General features: G+C 44.7%; 1 protein-coding gene across 7 annotated transcripts in view; it reads right to left on the bottom strand.

The window, feature by feature from the left end:
* The window catches only part of ush2a (Usher syndrome 2A (autosomal recessive, mild)), a 1396947-nt gene that overhangs the window by 365743 nt on the left and 1005586 nt on the right, over nt 1-25618 (bottom strand). The gene's annotated exons all lie outside the window — the stretch shown is intronic.

Here is a 25618-nt window from a genome sequence, read left to right as displayed (position 1 = left end):
GTTCATTAGACAGTCAACAAAAGGACTCCTTATGTCGCGATATTTAGTACATCTTCATGAAAAGTGTGAATTCATTCCCACCAGCCTGATGTTATTAATGTTGCTGCTTGGCTAAGACATATATGATCCTGAAGGTGTAACAGAATTTTACTAATAAGGCTCACTGCCATATAAATATAGATTTTTGTGTAACCCCATCTTTCCCAGTGATGTTGCATGTAAATCCTGCGTTACTAATAAAGCAGAAGAGAATGTTATTCTTCCTTTCTTTCTTGAAGCAACACCAAAAAAAAATGGAGTCACACATTCCTGCTGAAAATTTGGCAAGTTCTAGACTAGTATTAGGAATTGCTTTATATGTAATATATATGTGAAAAGATCTCTGAAGAAATGTTAGGGCTGATTTGTACTTTTGGTGGTAGTGGAAAACAGGTGGTGGTGGATGGGCCACCCATCATACATCCTGCCCAGTTATCTTCAATAGAAACGAATATTGGGCGTGGTATACAACAGGTGGTTGATCCATTACTGCCCGTTTTCTGCCACTGCCGAAAATTAAAATCAGTCCTATTATTTTAGTACAAAGCAGCAGTTCATTATGTTTGTTTGTGGATAATTCTGAATCATACAAGTTCTGTTATCACCTTGTCAACTCTAATTTCAGATGGAGGCCATGTCAACATTTAAGAATAGGTTAGATAGGTCACTGATGGACAGGGAAACAAAGGGACGTGTTAACAGAGCAGGCACATCGGATTAGAATTACTGATTGTGTGGAGGATAATTACCAACATGGACTGGCTGTGCTGTTTCTGTGTTATAATTTCCCTATAAGCCTATGTAACTCTTGTTAATCTGGAACAATCTTGCCATCAGACTCACTGATAAGTAGTGCTTTATGCATGCTTTGGTGCAAAGCTCCTAGTCCATGGTGACACGAGGGACAGTGTAACCTGCCCATATCACTTCTGAAATGTTTTCACAACTGCAATGGTAGGTGCAATGTAAAGGAAACGTTTGTTTCAATTTTTTAATTTCCCCCCCACAGTTTGCTTCCCTCCACTTTGGGAGGTGCTGATTACACTGGAGTATGGTTCCACAGGTGGCAGTCCTTCACCCAAATGTAAGCCTAGAAAGTAACTGTCCACCACCTATTTGGCATCACAGCTGAGCAGTAACCTGCTACGCTCCAAGAAACATAGAAACATAGAAGATAGGAGCAGGAGTAGGCCATTCGGCCCCTCGAGCCTGCTCCGCCATTCAATGAGATCATGGCTGATCATCCAAATTTAGTACCCTGTCCCTGCCTTCTCCCCATATCCCTTGATCCCTTTAGCCTTAAGAAATATATCCAACTCCTTCTTGAATATATTTAATGAACTGGCCTCCACCGCCCTCTGTGGCAGAGAATTCTACAGGATCACCACTATCTGGGTGAAGAAATTCCTCCTCATCTCTGTCCTAAATGGCTTACCCCTTATCCTTAGACTATGACCCCTGGTTCTGGACTCCCCGGCCATCGGGAACATCCTTCCTGCATCTAGTCTGTCCAGGCCTGACAGAATTTTATAGGTTTCGATGAGATCCCCTCTCAATCTTCTAAACTCCAGTGAGTATAAGCCCAATCGACACAATCTCTCCTCATACGTCATTCCTGCCATCCCAGGTATCAGCCTGGTGAATCTTCGCTGCACTCCTTCCATGGCAAGAACATCCTTCCTCAGATAAGGTGACCAAAACTGCACACAATACTCAAGGTGCGGTCTCACCAAGGCCCTGTACAACTGCAGCAAGACATCCTTGTTCCTGTACTCGAACCCTCTTGCTACGCAGGCCAACATACCATTTGCCTTCTTAACTGCCTGCTGCACCTGCATGCTTACCTTCAGCGACTGGTGCACAAGAACACCCAGGTCTCTTTGCACTTCCCCTTCTCCCAATCTATTGCCATTCAGATAATAATCTGCCTTCCTGTTTTTACCACCAAAGTGGATAACCTCACATTTATCCACATTATAGTGCATTTGCCATGTTTCTGCCCAATCACTCAACCTGTCCAAATCGTACTGGAGTTTCACGACATCCTCCTCACAGCATACCCTCCCACCCAGCTTTGTGTCGTCTGCAAATTTGGAGATATTACATCCAATTCCCTCGTCCAGATCATTAATATATATTGTGAACAGCTGGGGTCCTAGGACCGATCCTTGCGGTACCCCACTAGTCACTGCCTGCCACTCGGAAAAGACCCGTTTATTCCAACTCTTTGCTTTCTATCTGCCAACCAGTTCTCTATCCAAGTCAATACCTTGCCCCCAATCCCATGTGCCTTAATTTTGCACGCTAATCTCTTATGCGGGACCTTATCGAAAGCCTTCTGAAAGTCCAAATATACCACATCCACTGGTTCTCCCTTATCTATTTTACCAGTTACATCCTCAAAAAACTCCAGTAGATTAGTCAAGCACGATTTACCTTTTGTAAATCCATGTTGACTTTGTCCGATCCTGTCACTGCTTTCCAAATGCTCTGCTATTACATCTTTTATAATGGACTCTAGCATTTCCCCCACTACCGATGTCAGGCTTACCAGTCTATAATTCCCCACTTTTTCTCTACCACCTTTTTTGAATATGAGAAATGAACAATGTAACACACAGACTTGGAATTGAACGTGTTACATGAAAACAGAAGAAAATAAACAAATGTGCTTGAGTTAATTAATTACTTACATTACATACTAGTCCATGTCCCAATTCTTGATCCTTGGCATGTATTATGGGCTCCCAGGGCAACAGGTCAATCAAGATAAGGAAGTTTGTGAACAGTAGAACAGTGCAATATTGTTATTGGGGCATTTTAATAATCCTTCCATGAATTCATCCAATATGGGCAGTCAAGTACAGAGGAAGGTAAGATTGAGTTATTTATAAATGCTGTTAATGATTGCTTCCTTATTTAACATATAAGGGAGAGTGTTAAAGAGAACAATTTATTAGATTCAGTATCTGATCGCTATGCAAGGGGAGCAACTGGGCAATGGTGATCGTGATTTCAGTTGCTGAGGTGTTAGTACCTAATTTCAAGAGGGTTAAATTTTCACTTATGAGGAGGATTTTAGAATCGGTACATTGGTGTATTCTGTTGGAAAATAATAATTGTAAATGCAGAAGAAAAATGTATTCTTTTTAAATAAATATTGAAGTACAATATCCCTAGGAAAAAAAGGAGTGCTTAAGTTAAGGTGAAGCTTTAATGGCCAAATGCCCTTTGGCCATTAAAATGTTCATAAAGAAATTAACTACGAAAAGGATATTTTACAATGTATAAAAATTAAGAAATTGTGCCTAGGAAATTGTTTCAGGAGTAGGGGAGTTGTCAGAAAGCATTATACAGGATATATATGATCACTTGAACAGTTTATTTGTTATTATGGATATCAAAATGGCTTTAGAAAGTGTTGCTCCTCCTTTACTAACTTGATTGAGGCAAGGCAATTTTAACCATAACCATCCGATGGAAACCGAGCGAGTGGGCAGTTAAAATTGCCCATGTCTCTTACCCTGGAGCTGGAGCTGCTGGGAGCTGACTTTCCGGGATTTTGACCTGTTCAACGGAGCAGGCAGCAAGGACACCCACCCGAAGCCAGTGCGGTCCTTGACATGAATCTTGTCATTCATGTAGAAATGACTTATGAAATAATACTGGGTGGCCTGCCGGTGGCGCTGTCCAGGGAGAGTATAAATACTCAGTCACAGGCCCAGCTTGCTCAGGACATTTTGTAAACAGGAACTAGTGAAGGACAACTAGATCTCCATGTTGTGAAACAGTTGATTAAAGCCTTGTTTAATACTCAGACCAAGCGCCTAGTAGTTTTCTTATGTCAATTTAATCAACTGGACCTGCTCCACGCTCTGAGTGATTTTGGGAACAGCCGGCTACGACTCAAATGGTAGAAGGGAACCAGTGGTAGTAATCAATCCATCATGGAGAAACTACCCCGACCCGTCCGTCTTGACCTGGACCCGAATTCACCTACAACTGCTAAGGTATGGAAACACTGGTATCGTACCTTCAGCAACTTCCTCAGGGTGTGTGGTGAGAATGTTCCTGATAAGTTAGAGATACTTGCCAATTATGTATCCCCTCATGTGTTTGACTATATCGAAGACTGTGTAGACTATGACTCCGCTATCCAAATACGACAGCAACTATATGTTAAGGCCCCAAACGAAATTTTTGCTCGGCATCTACTGGCCACAACTTGACAACAACCCGGGGTATCACTTGACGAATTCCTTCAAAAGCTTCGCAGGCTCAGCAAGGATTGTAATCTCAAAGCTGTCTCAGCTGAGCAGTACCAGGAGGAGTTAATTTGTGATTCTTTTATTAATGGAATTGTATCTCCCTTCATACGCCAGTGTCTGTTGGAGAATAAAAGCTCAAGTTACAAGCTGCCTATGACCAGGCATGTTCTCTGGACTTAGCAAAAAAAATGCCTATCTTTTACCGCGTGCACAGACTGCTGCTATCACTTTTGGTGACTCCTCCAACGGGCCTTGGGCGGAAGCTCTCACTGATGACGACTCTATTCTAGCTGATGATGACACTACCCTAGAAGCCCTCACTGATGACGACCCTGCCCTAGCAGCATCTTGGCAATCTGCAAGGAAGTGTTTCTTCTGTGGAGGTGCATTCCACTATAGGAAATTTTGTCCTGCTTGTAATGCAATCTGCAATCATTGCAGTAAGAAAGGTCACTTTTCTAAGGTATACCGGTCAAGAGCCCCTGTTAGTTTTGCAGCTGCTATCTATAAAACTGCTCCTACGAATCTTGGCTCTCTTCGTTGGGCGCTCGGCATGTTCGCCTATTATGCGAAGTGGATACCCCACTTTTCCGACAAGATCCAGCCCCTGCTTCACGCGAAGTCATTTCCGTTGGAGGCAACGGCTATTTCGGCTTTCGACCTCCTCAAGCAACAACTGGAAAAAGCCACGCTTCGTTCCATCGATGAAAATCTCCCTTTCGTGGTCAAGTACGATGCATCGAAGGTGGCGATCTCGGCTACCTTGAATCAAGGTGGTCGACCCGTTGCATTTCTGTCCAGAACTTTGCAGGGTAGCGAGCTTCATTATCCTCCTGTCAAGAAGGAGGCTATGGCTATTATCGAAGCAGTACGTAAATAGAGTCATTTTCTCGCTCGTCACCATTTCACGCTTATAACCGATCAGCGCTCCGTGGCCTTTATGCTGGATAACCGGAAACGCACTAAGATCAAGAATAACAAAATACAGCTCTGGAGGATGGAATTGGCCGCCTTCGGCTACACCATACATTATCGACCCGGCAAAGAGAATATGGCCCCGGATACCCTCGCGCGTGCATTCTGCTCTTCTATGTTAACTTCGACTCTTGCGGATCTTCACACTGACTTATGCCATCCTGGCGTTACCCATATGTTACACTTTGTGCGATCTAAAAATCTTCCATTTTCTACGGAAGACGTGAAAAGAACATACTCCACTTGTAGAATTTGCGCGGAATTAAAACCGCAATTCTTCCGTCCGTCGGATGGCTCGCTCATACACGTTACACAGCCTATGCGGCGACTCAGCATTGACATTAAAGGGCCACTGCCTTCCTCAACACGAAACACCTACTTGCTTACTATGGTGGACGAATATTCACGCTTTCCCTTTGCTCTCCCCTGTCCCAATATGCTTACTTCCGCAGTGATCAAATGCCTCGATCAGGTCTTTTCCCTTTGCGGTACGGCCAATTTCATCCACTCTGATCGGGGTCCCTCCTTCATGTCAAGCGAACTCAAAAGTTATCTTTCCCAACGGGGAATTGCCACAAGTAGAATGACACCATATCATCCTATTGGAAATGGACAGGTTTTTTTTTAAATTAATTGATGGGATGTGGGCATCGCTGGCTAGGCCTGCATTTAGTGCCCATCCCTAATTGCCCTTGAGAAGATGGTGGTGAGCCGCCTTCTTGAACCACTGCAGTCCATATGGTGTAGGTACACCCACAATGCTGTTAGGAAGGGAGTTCCAGGATTTTGGCCCAGCGACAGTGAAGGAACGGCGATACAGGTCCAAGTCAGGATGGTGTGTGGCTTGGAGGGGAACTTGTAGGTGGTGATGTTCCCATGCGTCTGCTGCCCTTGTCCTCCTAAGTGGTAGAGGTCGCGGGTTTGGAAGGTGCTGTTGAAGGAGCTTTGGCGAGTTGCTGCAGTGCATCTTGTAGATGGTACACACTGCAGCCACAGTGCACCGGTGGTGGAGGGAGTGAATGTTGAAGGTGGTGGATGGAGTGCCAATCAAGCGGGCTGCTTTATCCTGAATGGTGTCGAGCTTCTTGAGTGTTGTTGGAGCTGCACTCATCCAGGCAAGTGGAGAGTATTCCATCACACTCCTGACTTGTGCCTTGTAGATGGTGGAAAGGCTTTGGGGAGTCAGGAGGTGAGACACTCGCCACAGAATTCCCAGCCTCTGGCCTAATCTTGTAGCCACAGTATTTATATGGCTGGTCCAGTTCAGTTTCTGGTCAATGGTAACCCCCAGGATGTTGATAGTGGGGGATTCAGCGATGGTAATGCCATTGAATGTCAAGGTTGAGAGATACAACACTATCATTTGGAACGCTGTTCGTCTTGCACTGAGGTCACACAACCTATCAGACCAGCAGTGGGAAACTATGCTCCCTGACGCATTGCATTCCATCAGGTCTCTTCTTTCTTTCTACATCCACCAACGCTACTCCTCACAAACGATTCTTCGGGTTCCAGCGTCGCTCCACTAATGGGACGTCCCTACCATCATGGTTGGCAGCTCCTGGCCCCGTGCTGCTCTGAAGATTCGTCCGATCCTCTAAGAGTGATCCCCTCGTCGACGAAGTGGAACTGACGGATGTCAATCCCACGTACGCATACGTGCAGTACCCTGATGGCCGGGAATCCGCAGTGTCACTTCGGGATCTGGCTTCCTGCCCAACCGGTCCCACGGACCCAATCGATGGTGGGATCCGTATTAATGGCGCCGATACCCTGCGCTCCTCTGAGGATGGCGCCCTACCTGGGACGTCAAGGGATCTGCCAGCTATTCCACCGGATCAACCCGGGGAACAGAGCGCTCCCCGCGGGATGGCCACCCGAAGCCAGGACACCAGTCAGTCCCCGACTACTGGGCAGGGTGAAGCCAGCTCTGCGCCTGTGTGGGCCTGCACCCGGAGCCACGATCTCCCCAGTCCCCCTCAGGTCGATCAAGGTGACACAGACTCTGCCAGCCCGCCGGTACGAACTAAACGACCCAGGGACCAAAGCATGGTCCAAGGGAGACATGCCTTCCGGCCACCAACGGAGATCCAAATGCACCCGGAGCCACGATCTCCCCAGTCCCTCTCAGGTCGATCAAGGCGACACGGACTCTGCCAGCCCACTGGTACGAACTAAGCGACCCAGGGACCAAAACACGGTCCGAGTAGACGTACCTTCCGGTCACCGACGGAGATCCAAACGACTGTGTAGAAAGAAGCCGCCGGACTTCCAATCTTTCAGGCCGGAAGAATGACATGAATCTTGCCATTCATGTAGAAATGACTTATGAAATAATACTGGGCGGCCTGCTGGTGGCGCTGTCCAGGGAGAGTATAAATACTCGGGCACGGGCCCAGCTTGCTCAGGACATTTTGTAAATAGGAACTAGTGAAGGACAACTAGACCTCCATGTTGTGAAACAGTTGATTCAAGCCTTGTTTAATACTCAGGCCAAGTGCCTAGTAGTTTTCTTACGTCAGTCCTTTTAAACATAAGCATGTTGGTTCCGATCAGGATGTACATCACAGGACCCTGAGTTCCATATTTTCTGAGTCACAGAAAATCTCCACAAGATCTTGAGCGGGGAATCAGATTGCTCATGTGTTGTAGAGTCATAGGTAAGTGCTACTTGAGCTTTGTATATTTTCCACCCATCACCGAATTTGTGGTGGGTGCAAAAGAATACAAAGCTGATTTTGCATTGACCCATCACTCTACAATCTCAAAGCAATCTGTTCTATAAATTAACACCTTTTAAAAAAAATTGCGCTAAACTGCATTTGCAGTTTATTAGTTGGTGTTGAAACATTTTAGCACCTTCACTGTTGTAAATATGAACATGAACAATATTAATCAGACATAAAACATTTTTCCAGAAAACCAGAATCCCCTCCCACACCCCATGAACAACATCTTAAAGTGCAGCAAAAACAAACCTTTTATGAAGAGGTCTGAACTTACATTGCTTATGGATATGTAGCAAGAAAGTTTATAATGGAAATTGAAATGTTCGTGACAAATTTATTATGCTAAGAATTGACCAAGATACATAAAGGGGGATAATTTCGGTGGGTCAGTGCCTCCCATTAATGGGGCGCTAATGACTTACTGCCCGGGCATGGCGAGATGAACAACTCCCGCTAACTTGGCTGGGAGGCTTGCGGTGGTGATAACACTTTGCGCCACGATCTCCTGGGCCCGGAGATCGTGACGTCATTGCCGTGCTGATCGCCCCGGTAGCGCCCCGGACCCGAACTTCGTTTCTGCCCCCTGCAGCATTGCCGGGCAAAAACACGAACAGCTGCAGGAGGCATTGTTCGGGAGGCCGGGCGCTTCGGGGACAGAAGTTAAAGGGGAGTTAGCCAAGGTAAGTAGGAAAATTTCTAAACTGCCTTTTTTCAATTTTCCTGGGCCATGATCGATCAGCCCGGCACTCTGCTGGAGTGCATGGGCTGATTGGGCCGGATCGCGGCTGCCATCGGGGACCAGCTGACTGATCCCAATGCAGAGTCTGCAGCAACGGCCCTTCCCTTTAAGGGAGGGAAGGACCCTGGGATCGCGGCAGCACTGCACGGGACATTGTGCAGCGCTGCACTACTACCACCCCGCCTGCCTCCTTTAGCGCTCCAGGAAGGAAGTGGAGCACCTGATTTAGCGCTCCACTTCCTTCCTGGAGTGCAAACACTGAATTTAGAAAAAGCTGGGAATCATTAGCACCAAATTTCTCCCTCAAAATGTTTTCATAGATTCACTAGTTTGCCTGAACATGTATCCAATCATGTGCTACAAAAAACATGTATGATAGCTGACATTTTAATATGAAATACTGGTTTTAGGTTCAGGTAAGTTCTGGTCAGCAAGATATGTACTGCAGTACCAGATAAGATGTCAGCTGACAGTTAAGGGCACACAACTCAGTGGGGCATGAGAAAGTGATCACTGGGGGATTGAAGAGATTCTACAATGAAAACTATGATATTATATCTTATCTAGAATCAGTTGTTCCTTTCTAGTTCTAAAATATAAGCAAAAATGCTGGTACATCAGAATTTGAAAATAGAAATGACATTTGAATAGAGATCCTTTGTCAGGACTAAGAATTGAAGTGAGTCACTCTTTTTATTGTTCAATGTGATCGGTACATTCTAGGAAAATATACCATGAAATAAAGTATACACTAAATAATAAGATTCTTTACAGAGTGGAGGAAAAGGGATATCTAGCAGTGCAGATACATAGATCTCTAAAGCTGGGAGTGCAGGTGGAAAAGGCCATAGCACAGGCACTTGAGATTCTGCGATTTTTACACAGGAGCACTGAATGATAAAAGCAAGGAAGTGATGTTAAATTTATACAATTTATTGGTTAGGTCACAATTGGAGTGTCATGCAGGTCTGGCAACCACCTTAAACAAAGGATATTCACGCCATAGTTTATGAAGAAAGGCTTGAAAAATTGGATATTTTTTCATTGGAATGAGAGACCAAAGGGGATCTAACAGACGTTTTCAAAATTATGAGAGGTTTTGTGAGGATATATAATGAAAGATCACTTTTACTGGTTGTCAAATTGGTAACAAGAGAATATCAAATTGGGATAAACACTAGAAGATGAAGTTAGAAGGTTTTTTTCCATATGGAGTCATTAGAACACGAAACACTTTAGCACATGCAGCTATCGAGGCAGAGACTATGACACAATTTAAAAGAAAATTGGATGGCCCAGAATTTGCGGTCAGCGGCAAAGCGACGACACTCGCCACTGGCCTTGAAAAAAGCTGCCCACAAAGATCTAACGATCTCTGTGGAGTCGATTTCAACTCTCTCGACATTTGTTTGAATCTGGCACCAAATCAAGCATATCCTAAGCGCCCAGCAACAGTGATGTCATCAAGCTGGCTAATACATTGAAGTATTCTCACAGACAACAAACCAGGAAGTAAAATGCACAGATTCTAATTAATTTTTTTAAAATTTTACAGAGTCAAATAAAGATTGGGACATACACAAAGGATTAAGGTAGATGATGAAATATCATAAACAAACTTTAAAAAAATTAAAAACTTGTAATTCTTACTCATATTAATGGAAAAATTTGACATTCCACAAATATAAAATTAGTTTTTCAGGGCCAGAATGGTTGTTCACCAGTCAATACGCTGTTAAAAACCTCTTTCAACAAGGCTTAAAGTTTTAGGGGTTTTTTAACAGCGATATTCTATCATAAAAGGGAAAGTTTTCATTCTCATATGTGATTTCAACTGATTGCCGGTTCTGGGGACTTTCACAGCACAATCTGTAGTGGAGCAGTGAATGACTGACCGCAACTTCAGGAATTCTGCATTTATCTTTGCATGTGCTGACTCCAGAAGTTGCGATGAGTTTCAGAGGGGTAATGACGACGACGTTGACAATTTCGCCGTCATTACCACTGCAAAATTGGGGCCAATAAGTATTTGAAAAATATATAAAAGGATAGACAGAAATGGCATACAAATAGGATTACAGTATAGGGGTTCGATTTTCCCTAATTTTCTAGACTTCTGCCTGCTGCCCTGATCTTAGAGTCATAGAGTCATAGAGTCATAGAGTAATACAGCACGGATAGAGGCCCTTCGGCCCATCGTGTCCGCGCCGGCCATCAAGCCCTGTCTAATCTAATCCCATATTCCAGCATTTGGCCCGTAGCCTTGTATGTTATGGCATTTCAAGTGCACATCCATATGCTTCTTAAATGTTGTGAGGGTTTCTGCCTCCACAACCCTTTCAGGCAGTGAGTTCCAGACTCCAACCACCCTCTGGGTGAAAAAGTTCTTTCTCAAATCCCCTCTAAACCTCCCGCCCTTTACCTTGAATCTATGCCCCCTAGTTATCGACCCCTCTACTAAGGGAAAAAGCTCCTCAGCATCCATCCTATCTATGCCCCTCATAATTTTGTACACCTCAATCATGTCCCCCCTCAGCCTCCTCAGCTCCAAGGAAAACAAACCCAACCTGCCCAGTCTCTCTTCATAGCTGAAGCGCTCCAGCCCTGGTAACATCCTGGTGAACCTCCTCTGCACCCTCTCTAACGCGATCACATCCTTCCTGTAGTGTGGCGACCAGAACTGCACACAATATTCCAGCTGTGGCCTAACCAGTGTTTTATACAGCTCCATCATAACCTCCTTGCTCTTATATTCAATGCCTCGGCTAATACATAGATACATAGAAGATAGGAGCAGGAGTAGGCCATTCGGCCCTTCGTGCCTGCTCCGCCATTCGATGAGATCATGGCTGATCTTTTAATTCAGTATCCCGTCCCCGCCTTCTCTCCGTAACCCTTAACCCCTTTTGCCCGTAGAAATATATCTAATTCCCTCTTAAATATATTTAATGAGCTGGCGTACACTGCCCTCTGTGGCAATGAGTTCCACAGGTTCACCACTCTCTGAGTGAAGAAATTCCCCCTCATCTCTGTCCTAAATGGTTTAGCCCTTATCCTTAAATTATGTCCTCTAGTTCTGTTCTCACCCGCCAAGGGAAACATTCCTTCTGCATCCAGTCTGTCTAGACCTGTCAGAATTTTATACACTTCTATGAGGTCCCCTCTCAATCTTCTAAACTCCAGTGTGTACATCCCTAAACTACATAGTCTCTCCTCATAGGTCATTCCCGCCATTCCTGGTATCAGCCTGGTGAATCGCCGCTGCACCCCCTCCATGGCAAGAACATCCTTCCTCAGATGAGGCGACCAAAACTGTACACAGTACTCGAGGTGTGGTCTCACCAGTGCCCTGTACAGCTGCAGCAAGGTATCCCTGTTCCTGTATTCTAACCCTTTTGCTATGAAGGCCAGCATACCGTTTGCCTTCTTGACCGCCTGTTGCACCTGCATGCTCGCCTTCAGTGACTGGTGTACAAGAACACCCAGGTCTCTCTGTACTTCCCCCTCTCCCAATCTATTGCCATTTAAATAATAATTTGCCCTCCCGTTCCTGCACCCAAGGTGGATAACTTCGCACTTGTCCACATTATAGTGCATCTGCCATTTATCCGCCCAATCGCCCAGTCTGTCCAAATCGCTCTGGAGCTTCCTGGTCTCTTCCTCTGAGCCCACCCCCCCTCCTAGTTTAGTGTCGTCTGCAAATTTGGAAATGCTGCATCCGACTCCCTGATCCAGGTCATTAATGTAAATTGTGAACAGCTGGGGGCCCAGGACAGATCCCTGTGGTACCCCACTTGTTACTGCCTGCCATTCAGAAAATGAGCCGTTTATTCCAACTCTCTGTTTTCTATCTGACAGCCAGTTCCCTATCCACGCCAAAACTTTCCCCTTTATCCCATGAGCCTCAATTTTCCATGCTAATCTTTTATGTGGGACCTTATCGAAGGCCTTTTGGAAGTCCAGGTACACCACATCTACTGGCTCTCCCCCATCTATTCTACCAGTTACTCCCTCAAAAAATTCCAATAGATTAGTCAAGCACGATTTACCCTTTGTAAATCCATGTTGACTCTGTCCTATCCTGTCCCCATTTGCTAAGTGCTCCGCTATTTCATCCTTAATGATGGACTCCAGCATTTTGCCCACAACTGATGTAAGGCTTACAGGTCTGTAATTACCTGCTTTTTCCCTACCCCCCTTTTTGAATAGTGGGGTAACGTTAGCTACCCTCCAATCCATCGGCACTGTTCCCGAGTCTAATGAATTCTGAAAAATCATCCTTAGTGCATCCGCTATCTCTAGGGCCACCTCCTTCAGTACCCTAGGATGCATGTTATCAGGCCCTGGGGATTTGTCCACCTTCAATCCCTTTAGCTTCCTTAACACCATATCCTTAGAGATATTGATTTGCGTCAGTTCCTCCTTTGCCAATGTCCCTATTTTTCCCGATATCCCAGGGAGGTTTTTTGTGTCTTCCTTCGTAAAGACTGACCCAAAGTATGCATTTAGTTGATCTGCCATTTCCTTATTTCCCATTATATATTCCCCCGTATCTGACTGCAATGGACCAACTTTGGTTTTCACCAGTCTTTTCCTTTTGATATACTTATAAAAGCTTTTGGAGTTAGTTTTTATATTTTCCGCCAGCTTGTTTTCGTAAGCTATTTTGCCCCTCTTGATTATGCCCTTTGCCCTCCTTTGCTCTATCTTAAACTGTTCCCAATCTTCCGCTCTGGCGCTTTTTTTGGCTATTTTATACGCCCTATCTTTGGATTTTATGCTGTCTCTAATTTCCCCTGTTATCCACGGTTGAGTCACCTTTTTAGATTTCCTTTTATGCCAGATTGGTATAAACAATTTTTGCAATTTTGTCATTCTATCTTTAAATGTTTGCCATTGTTTATCTACCTCCAGTCCTCCCAGGAACGTTGTCCAATCAGACCTACTCAGTTCCCGTCTCATGGCATCATAATTCCCCTTGTTTAAATTCAGGACCTTAGTCTCTGAGTCAATTTCTTCGCTCTCCATTTCGAGTGAGAAATCGATCATGTTATGATCGCTCTGACCCAAGGGTCCCCGTACAACAAGATTACTGATTAGTCCCTTCTCATTGCACAGTACCCAGTCCAATATAGCCTGTTCCCGAGTTGGTTCCTCGACATATTGATCCAGATAACCATCCCTCAAACACTCAAGGAATTCCTCCTCCTCATTATTTTTACTGATTAGGCTAGTCCAATCTATATGTAAGTTAAAGTCACCTATGATGACAGCTGTGCTCTTATTGCACGCTTCTCTAATTTCCCTCGTGATGCCCTCCCTAACCTCTATTTTACTATTTGGAGGCCTATATACCACTCCTATTAATGTTTTTCGCCCCTCGCTATTTCTTAGCTCCACCCATATAGATTCTGTATTAACTGAGTTAATATCCTTCCTTTCAATTGCATTTATCCCCTCTTTTACTAGCAATGCTACCCCTCCTCCCTTTCTTTTTTGTCGATCCTTCCTAAATACTGAATACCCCTGTATGTTAAGCTCCCAGCCCTGCTCACCCTGCAACCATGTTTCCGTAATCCCAATTAGGTCATAATTATTAACCTCTATTTCCACAGCTAATTCATCTACCTTGTTCCTGATGCTTCTCGCATTAAGGTATAAAACCCTCAGGCTTTTTTTATGCTCACATTTTTTATGAATTAGTTTGGCCCTTTGTTTTTTGTTCCTCACCCTTTTATCATTTATTTCTGTCTGCCTTTCACTTTCCTCTATTTCACTACATAGGTTTCTAGCCCCCTGCCATACTAGTTTAAATGCTCCCGAACTGCTTTATCAAAAATTACCAATGAAGGCAAGTATCCCATATGCCTTTTTTACCACCTTATCCACCTGTTCCGCCGCCTTCAGGGATCTGTGTACTTGCACACCCAGATCCCTCTGACCCTCCGTCTTGCCTAGGGTCTTTCCATTCATTGTGTATTCCTTTGCCTTGTTAGTCCCCCCAAAGTGCATCACCTCGCACTTTTCCGGGTTAAATTCCATTTGCCACTGTTCCGCCCATCTGACCAACCCATCTATATCGTCCTGCAGACTGAGGCTACCCTCCTCGCTATTTACCACCCTACCAATTTTTGTATCATCCGCGAACTTACTGATCATACCCTTTACATTCATATCCAAGTCATTAATGTAGACCACAAACAGCAAGGGACCCAGCACCGATCCCTGTGGTACCCCACTGGCCACAGGCTTCCAGTCACAAAAACAACCTTCGACCATCACCCTCTGCCTTCTGCCACTAAGCCAGCTTTTTATCCAACGTGCCAAGGCACCCTGGATTCCATGGGCTCTTACCTTCTTGACCAGTCTCCTGTGCGGGACTTTATCGAAGGCCTTACTGAAATCCATGTATACCACATCCACTGCGTTACCCTCATCCACACACCTAGTCACCCCCTCAAAAAATTCAATCAAATTAGTCAGACATGATCTTCCCTTGACAAAGCCATGTTGACTATCCCTGATTAATCCTTGCCTCTCCAAGTGGAGACACATTTTGTCCCTCAGGATTTTTTCCAATAATTTTCCTACCACTGATGTTAGGCTCACTGGCCTGTAGTTCCCCGGTTTTTCCCTACTACCCTTCTTGAATAATGGTACTACATTAGCGGTTCTCCAGTCCTCTGGCACATCCCCTGTGGCCAGAGAGGTCCTGAATATATGTGTTAGAGCCCCCGCAATCTCCTCCTTTGCCTCACACAGCAGCCTGGGATACATTTCATCCGGGCCTGGGGATTTATCCATTTTTAGGCCAGCTAAAACCGCCAATACCTCCCCCCGCTCGATGTTAATATGTTCGAGCATATCACAGTCCCCCCGCCCTATTTCTATGTCTACATCGTCCTTCTCCATAGTGAAAACAGACGCAAAAAATTCATTCAGAACCCCTCCTACATCTTCCGGCTCCACACACAGATTGCCACTTTTGTCCCTAATGGGCCCTATTTTTTCCCTAGTTATCCTCTTACCCTTAATATACTTATAAAACATCTTCGGATTTTCCTTTATTTTGCTTGCCAGTGTTATATCATGGCCCCTCCTTGATCTCCTAATTTCTTTTTTAAGTATCCCCCTGCACTTTTTGTACTCCTCTAGGGCTTCCTCCGTCTTTAGCCTTTTGTATCTACCAAAAGCCCTCCTTTTTTTCCTAATCCATTCCCGTATATCCCCTGACATCCAAGGTTCCCTGTGGTTTTTGGAACCACCCTTCTCATGACTCAGGACCATTTTTCATCTTGGGCCACATTATTTATGCAGGGCAAGTTCCTAGCATTATCTCTGTAACCGAGGGAACCTGTCAAGGCTGAAAAGGGATACATGGCAGCACCAGGAAAAGAGCCAGTCCGTTTAAACAGAACAGCCAAGCCCCGAAGAGTGCAACACATTTTTCACAAAAGCCTCCAACCGAGTCATGACCTTCAAGATGCCAGGGATGAGTGACTTAAGTTATGTGCAGAGACTAGAGAAACTAGGATTGTTCACCTTAGAGCAGAGAAAGTTAATGGGAGATTTAATAGAGGTATTCAAAATTATGGGTGGTTTTAATAGAGTAAATAATGAGAAACTGTTTCCACTGGCAGTTGGGTCAGTAACCAAAGGACACAACTTTAAGATAATGAGCAAAAGAACTAGAGGGGAGAGGAGGTGAAATTTTTAAGCAGTGATTTATGAACGGGAATGCACTGCCTGAAAGGGTGGTGGGAGTAGATTCAATAGTAACTTTCAAAAGGGAATTGGATATATACTTGAAAAGGATTTGCAGGGCTGTGGGAAAGAGCAGGGAAGTGGGACTAATTGGATAGCTTTTTCAAGGAGCTGGCTCAGGCATGGTGGGCTGAATGGCCTCCTTGTGTGCTGTAAAATTATGATTCTATTCGATGAGAAGTGAGTAATTGGAGCCTTTATGGAGTACACTTTAGGCTGTCTCCGTCCAATCAATGAATTGAGAGCTTGAAGCTGCTACCACCACTCTTCTCCTAATGGTACTTGGAGTTGGCAGTATCAGCGAACCAAAGTAAGAAACTTGGGTGGGGCCCTGCCTCCTGGCCATCATTTACATGTGATGGGGCAGTGAAGGTGTAGCTGTTGGTGTTCCTGCCTGGGGCAGGGGGAGCAAACTGAAAGTTGGGGTGGGATGTGGTGGTCCACCCAACTTTCCATCTTTATTTGGGGCAGTATAATGGATTAAAATCCAGCTCTAAATCTCCAGTTGAAGAGCTAGCACAGTCACAGCCCAATGGGCAAAATGGACTCCTTCTCTGCTGTGAGTTCTAAGATTTCATGTGTCCAAAATAAAGAGGGGAGGAGAAACAATAGGTAAAGATGGCAGCTCAAATATGCTAAATACGAGTACAAGGAATCAGCTAATGGGTTTTATAGCTTGTGAAGCATTTTAAAAAAAAACTGAAAAGGTGAAAAGTGGCAGATGCCTTTTCACAGCCTTGCTGAGTTGACCTATGTACCTCCTCTGGCATTTTCATGTTTATTTTAAAAATCCATTTACAGGCTTTGGTCAGATTTTAAAAAGATCCGTTTACATCCCCTTTTCAGTCCTAATGAAAGGTCTTAAACTGAAATTTTAACTTGTCTATTCTCTTTTCAGGTGGTGATGGGCCTCTTGTGTATTTCCAACATTTTCTGTTTTTATTTTGCTTTATCACCATTTTTAGATTTTTATTATCCTCATTCTAAATATTGTGTGCTGCCCTTTGATATCATATGGTAAAAAAACAGTTTTTATAATCATTTGCATAACCATTTTAGAGTTTGTGTTCAACTTAAACGATGGCTTGGTAATTATTATTATTTTGCTAATTATTTTCATTGAACAGCAAGGAATGATTTGTGAGGTGCAGTGGCACAGTGAATTGAATTGGAGCACCTTGGAGTGATGCATTATCGGGTTGCATGTCCCTCATTCTCCTAGATTATCATTCTCTACCTTATGAATGTGGGGATGGTGGGCTTAGCAGAAATCAGGGGCTTCAAAGGAAAGAAATGTTTATAAAATCAGAGTCAGCACTGGCAGTTCTTGCACACCTACCAGCCAGTTTCACAACAGTTCCTGCCTTTTCTCTCACTATATAGGCAGCAAGGGGAGACCAAGTTAGAGAAAAGGCAGAAAAAAGCCCTTATAAAATGGAATAATTTGATGAAGAGCTGACAATTAAATTTAGATAGTTTGGTTCACTTAAATGTACACCCTGTTTAAGTGTATTTTAAACCAATGTTCCTCCCATCTGTTTTTCTGGAAACCTGTTCTGTCAAGTGTATAATAACAGTAATTTTCATTTAAGTGTATAGTTTTGCAGTCTATACACAAATTGCACACTTAAACAACAGATTAATGATCCCCATTCTCATTTTTGCAAATGCTAATCTATTAATCGTTCATCTACATGGGTCAGTTAACACCTCATTATTCACATACTATGAGATTCTAATTAGCATATATGTCAGACTTCTAAATTCTTTAAGTTGTTCCAAACTGTCCAATTAATGTAGCATTAAACTGGCTTTTCCTAAATAATTTTTCTTTTGCCACAGCAATTTTTATGGAAGATATTTGTTCTGTTTTGGGGCCTTTCGGTATGCTTTTCTTTCCCAGAAAAATGTATTCTTTATAGTTAAAAGACAACCATCAGATTGCTCTGGTATTTACTAGTTACAAATATTCCAATTAAATAACGCATTAAATTCTATTCAGCGTAAAATCTTGTTACCAATGGTATTTTTGCATAAGGGAGGAGGAGGGGGAGAGATAAAGTTGCCAAGTCCTGAATAAAATTGTGAACAGGATAGGGACTAGGCAAGGGGGCACTGCAGTGTAACGGTTCTGTTAATGGACTAGTAAGCCAGAGGCTTTATTTAAAAATCCAGAGGGGGCAAAATTGGGTGCCTTTGCGCCTTCCCCGGGGGGCGCTAACAGGCCGCAAATGGCTTTGCGACCAGGCGCGGCGCTGACATCGACTCCCGCCATATTCGGCGGGAGTTTTGCAGCGACGCTACGGCGTTGCGCCCCGATCTCCTTCGCCCGGAGATTGTGACATCATCGCCGTGCACACTGCCCCGGTAGCTCCCCGGACACGAAATTGACTTCCACCCCCTGCAGCAGCACCAGTCGAAAATACCAACAGCTGTAAGAGGCGTGCATCGGGTGGCCGGCCGCTTCGGGGGCGATGATTAAAGGCGAGGTGGCCGAGGTAAGTAACAAAAAAACTTACCTTTCTTGTTCCTGTTTTTTTCGCGGGTTCCTGCCCCCAATCAATCAGCCCAGCACTCTGCTTGAGTGCCAGGCTGATCGCGTGGGTTTGCGGCTGCCTTGGGTGGTCCAGGTAGGCACTTTTCATATTGTAGAGCCTGCAGCGATGGCCCTTCGCTTTAAGGGAGGGAAGGAGCCTTTGAACGCAGCAGCGCTGCACGGTCCAGTGTGCAGTGCTGCTGAAGTCTCCGCCCTGCCTGCTGCCGATTGTACTCCACTTCCTTCCTGGCGCTAATTTTCTCAACTTTTACATAGAAACATAGAAGATAGGAGCAGGAGTAGGCCATTCGGCCCCTCGAGCCTGCTCCACCATTCAATGCGATCATGGCTGATCATCCAAATTCACCCTGCTTTCTCCCCATACCCCTTGATCACTTTAGCCTTGAGAAATTATCCAACTCCTTCTTGAATATATTTAATGAATTGGCCTCTACTGCCTTCTGTGGTAGAGAATTCCACAGGTTCACCACTCTCTGGGTGAAGAAATTCCTCCTCATTTCTGTCCTAAATGGCCTACCCCTTATCCTTAGACTGTGACCCATGGTTCTGGACTCCCCGACCATCAGGAACACTCTTCCTGCATCTAGTCTGTCCAGCCCTGTCAGAATTTTATAAGTTTCAATGAGATCCCCTCTCATTCTTCTAAACTCCAGTGAGTACAAGCCCAATCGACCCAATCTCTCCTCATACGTCATTCCTGCCATCCCAGGTATCAGTCTGGTGAATCTTCACTGAACTCCTTCCATGGCAAGAACATACTTTGTCAGATAAGGCGACCAAAACTGCACACAATACTCAAGATGTGGTCTCACCAAGGCCCTGTACAACTGCAGCAAGACATCCTTGTTCCTGTACTCAAACCCTCTCGCTACGAAGGCCAACATACCATTTGCCTTCTTAACCGCCTGCTGCACCTGCATGCTTACCTTCAGCGACTGGTGCACAAGGACACCCAGGTCTCGTTGCACTTCCGCTTCTCCCAATCTATTGCCATTCAGATAATAATCTGCCTTCCTGTTTTTGCTACCAAAGCGGATAACTCACATTTATCCACGTTATATTGCATCTGTCATGCTTCTGCCCAATCACCCAACCTGTCCAAATCATACTGGAGTTTCTTGGCATCCTCCTCACAGCACACACGCCCACCCAGCTTTTTGTCGTCTGCAAATTTGGAGATATTACATCTAGTTCCCTTGTCTAGATCATTAATATATATTGTGAATAGCTGGGGTCCAAGGACCGATCCCTACGGTACCCCACTAGTCACTGCCTGCCACTCGGAAAAAGACCCGTTTATTCCAACTCTTTGCTTTCTGTCTACCAACCAGTTCTCTATCCAAGTCAATACCTTACCCCCAGTCCCATGTGCCTTAACTTTACACGCTAATCACTTATGCAGGACCTTATCGAAAGCCTTCTGAAAGTCCAAATACACCACATCCACTGGTTCTCCCTTATCTATTTGACCAGTTACATCCTCAAAAGATTCCAGTAGATTAGTCAAGCACAATTTACCCTTTGTAAATCCATGTTGACTTTGCCCGATCCTGTCACTTTTTTCCATGTGCTCTGCTATTACATCTTTTATGATGGACTCTAGCATTTTCCCCACTACCGATGTCAGGCTTACCGGACTGTAATTCCCCGTTTTCTCTCTACCACCTTTTTTGAATAGTGGGGTAACATTAGCTACCCTCCAATCCATGGGTACTGTTCCAGATTCCATCGAATGTTGGAAGATGATCAGCAATGCATCTACTGTTTCAAGGGCCACTTCCTTAAGTACCCTAGGATATAGAATATCAGGCCCTGGGGATTTATCGGCCTTCAATCCCATACACAATTTCCCTACAAATACTGATTTCTTTCAGTTCCTCCCTTTCATCAGACCCTATGTTCCCGACATCTCTGGGAGGTTATTTGTGTCCTCCTTTGTGAAGACAGAACCAAAATATGTATTTAATTGGTCTGCCATTTCTTTGTTCCCCATTATAAATTCCCCTGATTCTGACTGCAAGGGACCTACGCTTGACTTCGCCAATGTATTTCTCTTCACATATCTATAAAAGCTTTTACAGTCAGTTTTTATGTTCCCTGAAAGCTTCCTCTCATATTCTATTTTCCCCTTCTTAATTAATCCCTTTGTCCTCCTTTGTTGAATCCTAAACTGCTCCCAATCCTCAGGTTTACTGCTTTTTCTGGCCAATTTATATGTCCTGTCCTTGGATCTTATGCTATCCCTAATTTCCCTTGTTAGCCATGGTTGAGTCACCTTTTTTGTTTTATTTTTATGCCAAAGTGGGATGAACAAATTCTGTAGTTCATCCATGTGGTCTTTGAATGTTTGCCACTGCCTATCCACCGTCAACCCTTTGAGTGACATTCCCCAATCAATCCTACCCAACTCGTGCCTCAGACCATCGTAGTTTCCTTTGTTTAAATTCAGGACCCTAGTCTCTGAGTCAACAACTTCATTCTCCATCTTAATGAAGAATTCTATCATATTATGATCGCTCCGACCTAAGGGGCCTCGTACAACAAGATTGTTAATTAATCCTTTCTCGTTACATAATACCCAGTCTAAGATGACCTGATCTCTGGTTGGTTCCTCGACATATTGGTCCAGGAAACCATCCCGTAAACACTCCAGGAATTCCTCCTCCACAATATTGTTACTAATTTGGTTAGCCCAATTTATATGTAGATTAAAGTCACCCATTTTAAACATGATCGCCCCAATCAGAGCTATAAGGAATTTCTCCCCCAGAGAATGTGAATTTAAATCTGACCATCGCAGTTTGAAAATATAGAATTCAACTTTACAATTTGGAAATAAAAAGCAGGTCTCAGTAAAAGTGACCATGAAGCTGTCAGATTGTTATAAAATCTCAACTGGTTCACTAATGTCCTTTAGGGTAGGAAATCCGCCGTCCTTACCCAGTCTGGCCTATACATAACTCAGTCCCACACTAATGTAAAAGCAAAATACTGTGAATGCTAGAAATCTGAAATAAATAAAAACAGAAGGTTCTGGAAACACTCAGCAGGTCAGGCAGCATCTGTGGAGAGAGAAACAGAGTTAACGTTTCAGGTCGATGACCTTTCATCCGACCTGAAACGTTAACTCTGTTTCTCTCTCCACAGATGCTGCCTGACCTGCTGAGTATTTCCAGCACTTTCTGTTTTCAACCCACACTAACGTGGTTGACTCTTAACTGTTCTCTAAAGTAGCCTAGCAAGCCACTCATTTGCATCAAGCCTTGTGAAACAAGGAATGCCAAGAATGAATGAAATAGGTGGGATCATGGCTCATTTGCTATTTGGTTTACTGCGCATAAACAATTGAAAAGCCTAATAACATTTAAGTGAAGTCTCCACATCACAAAACAGGTGTATAGTGGGAAAAAGTGGGGAAGTGAAAGAAGAACATTTAGATTTGTGTCAATATGTGGCATTGATTTCAGTAGGATTTTGAATTAATCCCTAAACATGTAAACCCAAAGTATATGTCCTCTCTCTTGATTAAGAAGATAATAAATAGGAGCAGGAGGAGGCTATAAGGCCTCTCGAGCTTGCTCTGCCAGTCAATAATTTCATGACTGAACTCCTACACCAACTTCACTTTCCTGCCCTATCCCCATATCCCTTGATTCCCTTAGAAATTATCAATCTCAGTCTTGAATATACTCATCGACTGAGCATCCACAGCCCTCTGTGGTAGAGAATTCCAACGATTCACCACCCTCTGAGTGAAGAAACTTCTTCTCATCTCAGTCCTAAATGGCCGACCCCTTATCCTGAGACTATGACCCCCTAGTTCTAGACTCTCCAGACAGGGGAAACAGCCTCTCAGCATCTATCCAATCAAGCCCTCTAAAAATTTTATACGTTTCAATGAGATCACTTCTCATTCTTCTAAACTCCAGAGAATATAGGCCCATTCTACTCAATCTCTCCTCATAGGACAGCCCTCTCATTCCAGGAATCAATCTACTGAACATTTGTTGCACCGCCTCTAAGGCAAGTATATCCTTCCTTAGGTAAGGAGACCAAAACTGCACACTGTACTCCAGGTGTGGTCCCACAAAAGCCCTATATAATTGCAGCAAGACTCCCTTACTCTTATACTCCAACCCCCTTGCAATAAAGGCTAACATACCATTTGCCTTCCTAATTGCTTGCTGTACCTGTATGCTAACTTTCTATGATTCGTGTACAAGGACCCCCAAATCCCTCTGAATGCCAACATTTACTAGTCTCTTACCTTCTAAAAGATATTCTGCTTTTCCATTCTTCCTACCAAAGTGGATAATTTCACACTTCCCCACATTACACTCCATCTGCCAACTTCTTGCTCAATCACTTAACTAGTCTACATCACTTCCAACCTCCTTACATCCTCCTCACAGCTTACTTTAAATTCAGTTTAAATTTAAATTCAGTTAATTAAATAATCTGGAATAAAAAGCTAGTATCAGTAATGGTGACCTTGAAACTATCAGATTGTCGTTAAAAACCCATCTGGTTCACGAATGTCCTTTAGGGAAGGAAATCTGCCCTCCTTAGCTGGTCTGGCCTATAGGTGACTCCAGACCCACAGCAATGTGGTTGACTCTTAACTGCCCTCTGGAATGGCCCAGCAAGCCACTCAGTTGCAACAAGCCGCTACGAAAAGCAATAAGAAGAATAAAACTGGACAGACCACTTGGCATCGACCTCGGCCCCGCCATCGGACATGAAAACGGCACACCCAGCACAGTTGACCCTGCAAAGTCCTCCTCACTAACATCTGGGGACTTGTGCCAAAATTGGGAGAGCTGTCCCACAGACTAGTCAAGCAACAGCTTGACATAGTCATACTCACAGAATCATACCTTTCAGCCAATGTCCCCGACTCCTCCATCACCATCCCTGGATATGTCCTGTCCCCCCGGCAGGACAGACTCACCAGAGGTGGCGGCACAGTGGTATACAGTCGGGAGGGAGTGGCCCTGGGAGTCCTCAACATTGACTCTAGACCCCATTAAATCTCATGGCTTCATGTCAAGCATGGGCAAGGAAACCTCCTGCTGATTACCACCTACCGCCCTCCCTTAGCTGATGAATCAGTACTCCTCCATGTTGAACGCCACTTTGAAGAAGCACTAAGGGTAGCAAGGGCACAGAATTTACTCTGGATGGGGGACTTCAATGTCCATCACCAAGAGTGGCTTGGCAGCACCACTACTGGCTGAGCTGGCCGAGTCCTGAAGGACATAGCTGCCAGTCTGGGCCTGCAGCAGGTGGGGAGACAACCAACACGAGGGAAAAAGCTACTTGATCTCGTCCTCACCAATCTACCTGTTGCAGATGCATCTGTCCATGACAGTATTGGTAGCAGTGACCACCGCACAGTCCTTGTGGAGAAGAAGTCCCATCTTCACACTGACGACACCCTCCATCGTGTTGTGTAGCACTACCACCGTGCTAAATGGGATGGATTCAGAACAGATCTAGCAGCTCAAAATCGGGCATCCATGAGGCACCATGGGCCATCAGCAGCAGCAGAATTGCATTTTACAACAATCTGTAACCTCATGGCCCGGCATATCCCTCACTCTACCATCAACATCATGCCAGTGGACCAACCCTGGTTCAATGAGGAGTGCAGAAGAGCATGCCAGGAGCAGCACCAGGCATACCTAAAAATGAGATGCCAACCTGGGGAAGCTGCAACACAGGACGTCATGCATGCTAAACAATGGAAGCAGCATCCTATAGACAGGGATAAGTGATCCCACAACCAATGGATCAGATCAAAGCTCTGTAGTTCTGCCACATCCAGTCGTTAATGGTGGTGGACAATTAAATAATTAACAGGAGGAGGAGGCTCCAGGAATATCCCCATCCTCAATGATGGCAGAGCCCAGCACGTGAGTGCAAAAGACAAGGCTGAAGCATTTGCAACCATCTTCAGCCAGAAGTGCCGTGCAGATGATCCATATTGGCCTCCTCCTGAGGCCCCCACCATCACAGAAGCCAGTCTTCAGCCAATTCGATTCACTCCACGTGATATCAAGAAATGGCTGAGCGCACTGGATACAGCAAAGGCTGTGGGCCCCGACAACATCCCAGCTATCATGCTGAAGACTTGTGCTCCAAAACTAGCCGCGCCTCTAGCCAAGCTGTTCCATACAGCTACAATACTGTCATCTACCTGACAATGTGGAACACTGCCCAGGTATGTCCTGTCCACAAAAAGCAGGACAAATCCAATCGGCCAATTACCGCCCTAGCAGTCTGCTCCCAATCATCAGCAAAGTGATGGAAGGTATCGTCGACAGTGCGATCAAGCGTCACTTACTCACCAATAACCTGCTCACTGATGCTCAGTTTTGGTTCTGCCAGGACCACTGGGCTCCAGACCTCATTACAGCCTTGGTCTAAACATGGACAAAAGAGTTGAATTCCCGAGGTGAACTGAGAGTGACTGCCCTTGACATCAAGGCAGCATTTGACCGAGTGTGGCATCAAGGTAGGGAAATGATATCAGAGTGGTAGGGAA

Source organism: Somniosus microcephalus, chromosome 3, assembly GCF_052327205.1.
Source record: "Somniosus microcephalus isolate GS21.2 chromosome 3, FLI_Smic_1.0, whole genome shotgun sequence".
NCBI classification, from domain to species: domain Eukaryota; kingdom Metazoa; phylum Chordata; class Chondrichthyes; order Squaliformes; family Somniosidae; genus Somniosus; species Somniosus microcephalus.
The sequence above is the reverse complement of the archived record's forward strand: the minus strand, read 5'-3'. Positions and strand labels throughout refer to the sequence as shown.